The sequence below is a fragment of the Dromiciops gliroides genome, chromosome 1 (genome assembly GCF_019393635.1).
Source record: "Dromiciops gliroides isolate mDroGli1 chromosome 1, mDroGli1.pri, whole genome shotgun sequence".
In the NCBI taxonomy this organism is placed as follows: Eukaryota; Metazoa; Chordata; class Mammalia; order Microbiotheria; family Microbiotheriidae; genus Dromiciops; species Dromiciops gliroides.
In genome coordinates this window covers 265,953,892-265,963,990 of record NC_057861.1, presented here as the reverse complement: position 1 = coordinate 265,963,990, position 10,099 = coordinate 265,953,892, and positions in this window count along the sequence as shown.

Sequence of the window (10,099 nt, the reverse complement as noted above, 5' to 3'; positions counted from 1 at the left end):
GGTCTGGGGTGAGTAACTTTAGAATTTATACCTCAAATCCATATCTCCAACTACTTTCTCCAATGATTAGTGAATATGTCTAAGTGATGTGACTATCATCTTTTGGAAAGTAACTTGGGCACATTCTACATAGCTGTCTAGTTCTCCCCCATTTATATTACAGATGGGGACTCAAGTCCTTCAATCTGTTGGGGATGGAGGCATAGGATTTTGTAATGGGCATGCAAGACTTCCTCACTTTCAGTCTTCATTGATACCTCAGTTACAGTTTGAAGTGGCCTCAGATCATATATGACAGGTCTACCATATTTTCTTTTCAATTCCAATTAAGAATTTTGCCTCCGGTTCTTTATCACTTAACTTGATCGTAGTAATTTTTTAGATGAAAAGTTTGAACACTAACTAATCTCTTCAAAGTTGTAGATAGCAGCATCCTTGCCCAGGGCAATGTTCCTATTTTGGTTAGTGATTTGAGATACTCTTCTTAGGGTCCCAAATGACTACAAGCTTCAGTGAAATACCTGAAGGCTTGACAAAGAACTAGTTACTTTGGGATAAAGCCAGGATTGGCTTGGAGGTCCTCACATGAAGAATTTAAAAAGTTATCCTGGGAAAGGGTGATTGGTAAGTGAACAGCATTCTCCCCCCCCCCCCCGCAATTGTAGCCAGACACTCATTCTCATGCTATACCAGTGGAGGGGGGTGCTAGAAAACATAGAATCTTGTAGATCAACCCTGGCAGAGTTTATTGGCCTTATGTTGGTCTTTCCAACATGTGGGAACAGCCAGAGGGGACAAAGACAAATTCTGACTCACAGGGAAAGAAACTTGTGAAGACACCAACATTGTTGGTGATTTCATTATCTTTTCTTCTTTAGATCTCACCAGCAATATACTTGAATCTCATGCATTTACCATGTTATTTTATAATGTAGTTCTAACAGTTTCCTTGGGAGTTTGTGGAAAATCTTCCTCCTCCTTTCTTTTTTCTTTGTTATATCCCAAGACTTCTCAATGCCAAGATTCAAGATACTTCATGTTGGCTCTGGCCCCCTCCCATGGAGAATGCCTTCCTCCTAAATCCAGCTGTTAACAAATCACTGACATTTTTCTTAGTAAATCATACAGTTTAATTGAATTAGGTGAGATGAGGTAGCATCAAGCAGTACAGGCACAGGTAGCAAAAAATGCATCAAACAATCTTTTGTGTGTGTGTGTGAGAGGGTGCAATGAGGGGTAAATGACTTGCCCAGGCTCACACAGGTAGTAAGTGTCAAGTGTTTAAGTTCAGATTTGAACTCGTGCTACCTAACTGCCCCCCCCCAACAATCATTTTCAAAAGCACCACCTATCATGCCTTTCATCTCAGGATTGGGAAAATGTAGGTTTCAGCATATTAGCATACCACAGGCAGCATGGGAACTGGGGAATTTTGGAGAAAGCCTTGCTGAGCACAGCAACTGAACAATAAGGATATAAAGACCTTTGCTCTCTGGCATTTCTTCTAGTTAAAGACTTCCTTCTTAGTCATCTAACCCTCACCATCCTCTCCCAAAACCCCCCTCTCACACCCACCCCCAATCTCTTCATGGCTTCCACATAGAATCTTCCTAGGTAGACACAGCCTCACAGGGCAACATTAGATTGCCAGGTCTGGTATAGTGAGGAGAAGAGAGTGTCAATATTTACTACACTCCCCATCCAGATGAGAGAAGACTCACAGGATCTCCCAGGCAAGATGGCCATTCTTTCTTTCTCCATGTTTTCTTCCCAGATCTCTTTTTCAAAATACCCTCCCAGAAATGTCATCATATTTTACACAAAAGTCAATTGGGAGATGAAGTATAGATCATTATTTGTATATGTATCATATGTCCCTATTCAGGCAGACAGAAGGAATATACACAGAGGGTATAAATATAAATTGTCTTTGATGTGATGATATAAAGAAAATTAAGGGGTGAAAAAATGAATTTATGGGGAGAAGCGAAAAGGGGGGGTGGAATGGGGTTAATTACATCATATGGAGAGGTTCAAAAAAAATCCATTACAAGAGACAGAAAGAAGGGAGGGGTGAGCATTGTTTCAACCTTACTCTCATCAGATTTGGTTCAAAGAGGGAATAACATATACATTCATTTGGATAAAGAAATTTAGCTTATTCTTTAGGGAAGTAAGAGGGTAAAGGCAAAAGGCAGGGCAATGATATAAGGGAGGGTAGAAGGAGGGGAGAAAGGGTAAAGAAAAAGGAGGGGGCTGATAAAAAGGAGGGCAGATTAGGGGAGGCAGGGATAAGAAGCAAAATGTTGGTGAGGAGGAATAGGATGAAAGAAGGGGGGAAGTACAAAGGAGGTAAATAGAATGGGGGGAATAGACATTTAGTAATAATAACTGTGAATGTGAATGGGATGAACTCTGCCATAAAATGGAAGCGAATTGCAGAGTGGATTAAAAACCAGAATCTTACAATATGCTGTTTACAAGAAACACATTTGAAACAGAGAGATACACACAGAGTAAAGGTAACAGGCTGGAGCAGAATATATTATGCTTCAGCTAAAGTCAAAAAAGCAGGGGTAGCAATCCTTATCTCAGACAAAGCAAAGGCAAAAATAGATCTAATTAAGAGAGATTAGGAAGGAAACTACATCTTGCTAAAAGCTACTATAGATAATGAAGTAATATCAATACTAAACATGTATGCACCAAGTAGTATAGTATCCACATTCTTAGAGGAGAAGGTAAATAAATTACAAGAGGAAATAGATACCGAAACTATACTACTGGGGGATCTGAATCTTCCCCTCTCAGAATTAGATAAATCTAGCCACAAAATAAATAAGAAAGAAGTTAAAGAGGTGAATAGAATGTGAGAAAAGTTAGATATGATAGATGTCTGGAGAAAATTGAATGGGGAAAGGAATATACCTTTTTTTTCAGTGGTACATGGCACATATTCAAAAATTAACAATGTATTGGGGCGCAGAAACCTCATAGTCAAATGTAGAAAGGCAGAAATAGTAAATGCATCCTTCTCAGATCATGATGCAATAAAATTGCCTGTAATAAAGAGCCATGGAACAGTAGACTGAAAATTAACTGGAAACTAAATAATCTCATCCTAAAGAATGAGTGGGTCAAACAACAAATCATAGAAATAATCATTAACTTCATCCAAGAGAATGACAACAATGGGACAACATACCAAAACCTATGGGATGCAGCCAAAGCCGTGCTTATGGGAAATTTTATATCTCTAAATGCTTACATTAATAAAAAAGAGAGAGGAGATCAATGAATTGGGCATGCAACTAAAAAAGCTAGAAAAAGAACACATTAAAAATCCCCAATTAAATACTAAATTAGAAATCCTGAAAATCAAAGGAGAAAATAAAATTGAAAGCAAGAAAAATTTAAAAAAGAAAGAAGAAAACCAAATTACCAGTATACAAAATGAAAGGGATGATTTCACCACCAATGAAGTGGAAATTAAAGTTGTGATTAGGAACTATTTTGGCTAACTGTATGCCAATAAAGTTGACAATCTAAATGAAATGGATAAATATTTATAAAAATACAAATTGCCCAGGTTATCTGAAGAGGAAATGAAATCCCTAAGTAAGCCCATATTAGAAAAAGAAATTGATCAAGCCATTAATGAACTCCTTAAGAAAAATTCTCCAGGGCCAGATGGGTTTACAAGTGAATTCTACCAAACATTTAAAGAACAATTAATTCCAATACTATACAAATTACTCGGGAAAATAGGTGAAGGAGTTCTACCAAATTCCTTTTATGACACAAATATGGTGTTGATACCAAAACCAGGCAGAACCAAAACAGAGAAAGAAAATTATAGACCAATTTCCCTAATGAATATTGATGTAAAAATCTTAAATAGATATTAGCAAGGAGATTACAGCAAGTGATCACCAGGATAATACACTATGACCAGGTGAGATTCATACCAGGAATGCAGGACTGGTTCAACATTAGGAAAACTATTAACATAATCAACTGCACCAATAAGAAAACTAACCAAAATCATATGATTATCTCAATAGATGCAGAGAAAGATTTTTTACAAAATACAGCAACCATTCCTAATAAAAACACTAGAGAGCATAGGATTAGTTTTATCTACCTAAAACCATCAGCAAGCATTATATGTAATGGAAATAAGTAAGAGGCCTTCCCAGTAAGATCAGGGGTGAAACTGGGATATCTACTATCACCTCTATTATTTAATATTGTAGTATAAATGTTAGCTTTAGCAATAAGAGAAGAAAAAGGAATTAAAGGAATTAGAATAGGCAAGGAGGAAACAACGCTATCACTCTTTGCAGATGAAATGATGGTATACTTAGAGAATCCTAGAGAATCAACTCAAAAATTACTTGAAACAATTAACAACTTTAGCAAAGTAGCAGGATATAAAATAAATCCACATAAACTATCATCATTTCTATATATGACCAACAAATTCCAGCAGCAAGAGATAGAGAAATTCCATTTAAAGTAATGGGGGGGGCAGCTAGATGGCACAGTGGATAAAGCACCAGTCCTGGATTCAGGAGCACCTGAGTTCAAATCCAACCTCAGACACTTTGACACAAGGTGTGTGACCCTGGGCAAGTCACTTAGCCCTTATTGCACTGCAAAAAAAAAAATGACAGACACTAAGGCAAAAATATTCAGCAAATAAAGTAATGGTAGACAGTATAAAATACTTGGGAGTCTAATTGCTAAGACAAACCCAGGAACTCTATGAACACAATTAGAAAACACTTTTCACACAAATCAATTCAGATCTAAATAATTGGAAAAATATAAATTGCTCATGGATAGGCTGAGCTAATAAAATAAAAATGAAAATTCTAACTAAATTAATTTACTTATTCATTGCCATACCAATCAGACTACCTAAAATTATTTTATAGTGCTAGAAGAAATAATAACAAAATTCATCTGGAAAAACAAAAAGTCAAGAATATCAAGGGAACTAATTAAAAGAAATGCACAGGATGGTGCATTAGCTGTACCAAATCTGAAGCTTTACTATAAAGCAGCAGTCATCAAAACTATTTGGTACTCGCTAAGAAATAGAGTGGTGGATCAATGGAATAGGTTAGGCCCAAGGAGACACAATAGTAAATGACTTTAGTAATGTACTATTTGATAAACCCAAAGACTCCAGCTTCTGGGATAGGAACTGAGTATTTGACAAAAACTGCTGGGAAGAGAGTAGGGCAGAAACTAGGCATAGATCAACACCTTACACCTTATACTAAATAGGGTCAAAATGGGTACATGATTTAGACATAAAAGGTGATACCATAGGTAAACTAGGAGAGGAATGAAGAGTTTACCTCTCATATTTATTGAAAGGAGAACAGTTTATGACCAAAGAAGAGATAGAGAATATTATGAAATGCAAGATGGATAATTTTGATTACATTAAATTAAAAAGGTTTTATACAAACAGAAGCAATGTATCCAAAATTAGAAAGGAAGCAGAAAGCTGGAAAACAATTTTTATAGCCAGTATTTCTAATAAAGGCCTCATTTCTAAAATATATCAGGAACTAATCAAATTTATAAGAATCCAAGTCATTCCCCAATTGAGAAATGGTCAAAGGATATGAACCGGCAGTTTTCTGATGAAGATGTCAAAGCAATCTATTGTCATATAAAAAAATGTTCTAAATTGCTATTGATCAGAGAAATGCCAATTAAAACAATTCTGAGGTACCACCTCACATCTATTAGACTGTCTAATATAACAAAAAAGGAAAATGATAAATGTTGGAGAAGCTGTGGAAAAATTGGAACACTAATGCATTGTTGGAGGAGCTGTGAATTGATCCAACCATTCTGCAAAGCAATTTGGAACTATGCCCAAAGGGCTATACCCTTTGGGTATACCCTGTGTGCATACCCTGTGACCCAGGAATACCACTATTAGGTCTTTTTTCCAAAGAGATCATAAAAAAGGGAAAAGGACCCACATGTACAAAAATATTTATAGCTGCTCTTTTGTTGGTGGCAAGGAATTGGAATTTGAGGGGTTGCCCATCAATTGAGGAACAGCTGAACAAGTTGTGGTATATGAATGTAATGGAATATTATTGTGCTGTAAGAAAAGATGAGCAGGCAGATTTCAGAGAAACCTGGAAGGACTTACATTAACTTATGCTGATTGAGATGAGCAGAACCAGAAGAACATTGTACACAGTATCATCAACATTATGTATTGATCAACTGTGATAGACTAGATTCTTCTTACCAATACAACAGTACAAGAAAGTTCCAAAGGACTCATGATGGAAAATGCTCTCCAAATCCAGAAAAAAAGAACTACGGGATCTAGATGCAGATTGAACCATACTATTTCTATTTTTTTTCTTTTTTGAGGTTTTTCCTTTTTACTCTCATTCTTCTTTCACAGGATGACTAATGCAGAAATGTGTTTAATGTGATTGTACATACATAACCTATATCAGATTGCTTGCTGTTTTTGGGAGGGTGTAGGGAGGGGAGGGAGGGAGAAAAATTTGAAACTAGAAATCTTATAAAAACAAATGTTGAAAACTATCTCTACATGTAACTGGAAAATAATAAGATATAGTTTAAAGACAAAGATCATAAGCAAAATTTTAAATTATAAACCAACTCTTTTACCTCAAAAATGGTCATTGGTTGGTGGTTACAGTAATTTTGTTTTGGATTTTTTCAATTGTAGCTCATATTTTCAGAATTAAAAGTGGCCCCATTTACCACTCATGACATCTTTTTGTCCAAGAAATTCTTACCTGACCCCGGTATATAGGTATAGAAAATAGGTCTCCAAATCAAACATTTTTCACGACTCCCACATTCAGTTACATGGTCTTATTTGGAGTTGTGACCCCCAGTTTAAGAAGCTTTGATCACCCACTTGAGAGGGAAACCCCTTCAAAACATCCCTAATGAATGTTTATCAAGCCTCCTATGGAAGAGTGATGGGGAACTTGTTACTTCCTAAGAAAGCCCATTCAATTTCTTCTTAATTCTAGTCATTAGGAAAGTTTTTTTGCTTACATAAAGTTTTTAAAAATCTGCTTCTCTGTAACTTTGATGGAAAGCTTTTATTTTAGGACAAGTAAAAACTCCAATCCTACATAAAAGCCCTTCAGATACTGTAATTAAAGACAACTCTGTGTGCTTAAATTATGTATTATAAATTCCTTCCCCCAAGTCTCTTCTCCAGGTTAAATATTTCCAGTTTCTTCAGCAAATTCTAGCATGTGGTGATTATGAGTCACCTCAACATTTGGTCCCCCTTTCTGGAATATATTCAAAGTGGTCAATTTTCCTTCCTAAAATGAGGAGGCCATAACTGAATAACATATTCCAAATGGGTCTTACAAGGAATTATTAGCATGGTATTCTGAAATTCCTCATTCTGTGTTCTTAGATATGTAGGTGGATTTTTTATTGTATCAGTGAGGGAACTTCTTTATCATACTACTAAGGATCTCCTCATGCCTTCTCACATTCTACAATACTTGTCCATATCTATCCAAAGATTCTTCTAAAGCATCCACCCAATGTTCTAAAAATCTCCTTCTGGTTCTCTTAATAGATATGAGTGTTTAAGTTTGACCACATGGTATCTTTCCATCTTTTTTTTTCTTTTCCTTTTTTTTTTTGGTGGGGCAATGAGGGTTAAGTGACTTGCCCAAGGTCACACAGCTAGTAAGTGTTAAGTGTCTGAGGCTGGATGTGAACTCAGGTCCTCCTGAATCCAGGGCCAGTGCTTTATCTATTTCACTACCTAGCTGCCCCTATCTTTCAGTCTTGATGCAGGACAAGCCAAACTTCTTCTCAAGTCATGGGTGTCCTTGATGATAGCTTTTGATTTCATACAAAAGATATTGTTAGAAAAGTTTCAACCTACTTAGAAACAGTATATAGCAACCATAGGCCTAATGAATTGAGCCTAGAGTTTGGAACTATAATCCTGGGCAAATTATTTAATCTTTTCCTCAGTTTCCTCATCTGTAAAAATTCATAATACTATCACCTACTTGCCATGGTTGTTGTACAGATCAAATACGATATTTGTAAAGTACTTTATAAACCTTACTTTACTATATAAATGTTAATTATTATTATATGTCTTTCCATTTCCCTTTGGATGAGTTGTGATTGTGATTCTTCAGAGAATGTGTTATTCCATCATTTACAGCCATGTAGAATCACTAGGAGTATATTGGTGTTAAAGAGATAGACTTCTATGTCAGCAAGTGCTTTGACATTATTAAAAGTTCCGTTCAGTTTCCCAAATTTAATCCATTCTTGTATCTTCTTCTTTTACTCTTTTGGGCTCAGTTTCTTCTTTGCAGCAGTGTGTGTGTGTGTGTGTGTGTGTGTGTGTGTGTGTGTGTGTGTGTTTGCGCACACAAACCTAAACACAATTGATCATCCAGCATTTTCATGAAAGCAATGGAATCCACTATCTCCCATGGAAGTTTATTCTAGTTTGGAGAGGTCTGAATGTTAGGAAGGTTTTCCTTCCTTAAAATCTAAATTTGCATCCTTGCAACCTCTTACATTTTTCCTACTTATGTCCCTGTGCCCAAGCAAGACAAATTTAATCCTTATGACACATCATAGCTCTTCAAATACTTAAAGATAACAAATATGCCCCCTCCCCAGCACTCAAGCCTCCTGTTCCCTAGGCTAAAACCCTCAATTACTTTAGTTGATCTTCATATGGTATAATCACAGAGTCCTTCACTATCCTTGTTGACCTGTTTTTGGATACTCTCCAACTAAACAAATCTTTCCTAAAAGGTGCTGACCTGAACTGAACACAACGATTCAGATGTGTCCTTTCCAAGCAGAGTGTAGAGGAAATACAACCTCCTAATTGCTGGAAGCTACACATCTTTTAATGCAGTCCAAGGTCACATTAGCATTTGTGGCTATCTTATTACATTCTTGATGCCTATCAAGCTTGTGGTTGACTAAAACTCCTGTATCTTTTTTTTTCTCCAAGTGAACTGTTTATTGCTTCATTATGCTTTCTCTGCCTTCAGAAGTAGAATCTGACTTTGCATTTATTCCTATTATTTTCATCTCGCCTATTCTTAGATTATAATCAGTTTTGTAGCCTTTCTAGATCTTTTAAATCCCTTAGATTGTAAACTCCATGAGGGCAGGGACTATTTTTCTTATTTGTATCTCCAGTGGCTAGGACAGTGTCTGGCACATAATTGAATTGCATTGGATTTTTGGATCTGAACTATGTCATGCCACAAATTAGCTATCCCTTTTAGCTTTGAGTTACCTTCATATTTGATAAGCAGACCATTTAGAGGTGAGGAAACTGATCACTTCTGGATGGCTCCACAATTCTGGCCAGTCATTAGAATGACAGGATTTGTGTTCCCTCTAGGGAACACTATGACTCCAGACCCGCTTTGGCTTTCTAGATGTCTGCTACCAAGTGCTCTTTGAGGAAAAGGGATTCAGGTCATCTTCTACTTCCTGTTCTTTGTTCCCATTGGTCAAGAATAGAGAAAATTTCTCCATTTTAAAAAAATTCTCTAGAATTATTATTTATTCCCTCAGTAGGAAAAGATTATTTTTCTCCAGAGAAAATGTATATTTTCTCAGGTAGAATTGATCCTTTTATGGCTCACTTTTTGATGTTCTATTCCACTAATGTTTGACTATGTGGGATAGCATATACTCATACATATATGTATGTATATATTAACATATATATGTATACATTCCATTGGATCCCTCTTCCCTCCATTGCCTTCTTTCTCTATGCAAATGGATGGGGATGGAGCACAGATTCAGTTAAGAACCTCATAAAAAATCTGGAATAGTGTCTTGGCCTCTATGTAGTCTGGAATAAAAGACAAACAAAGGAAGAAGCAAGTCTAGGGCAAATGGTGGGGACTCTTTTTGTGTAGGTACATAGTGGACATTCAATAACTACATGTAGAATTTTGAGATAGTTTGTATACATGTGAGCATAAAGGGAAAAAGAGGAGTCTGAAAAGTACAAGCTCTATATTTCAGTGTATATTTCTGGGTATAT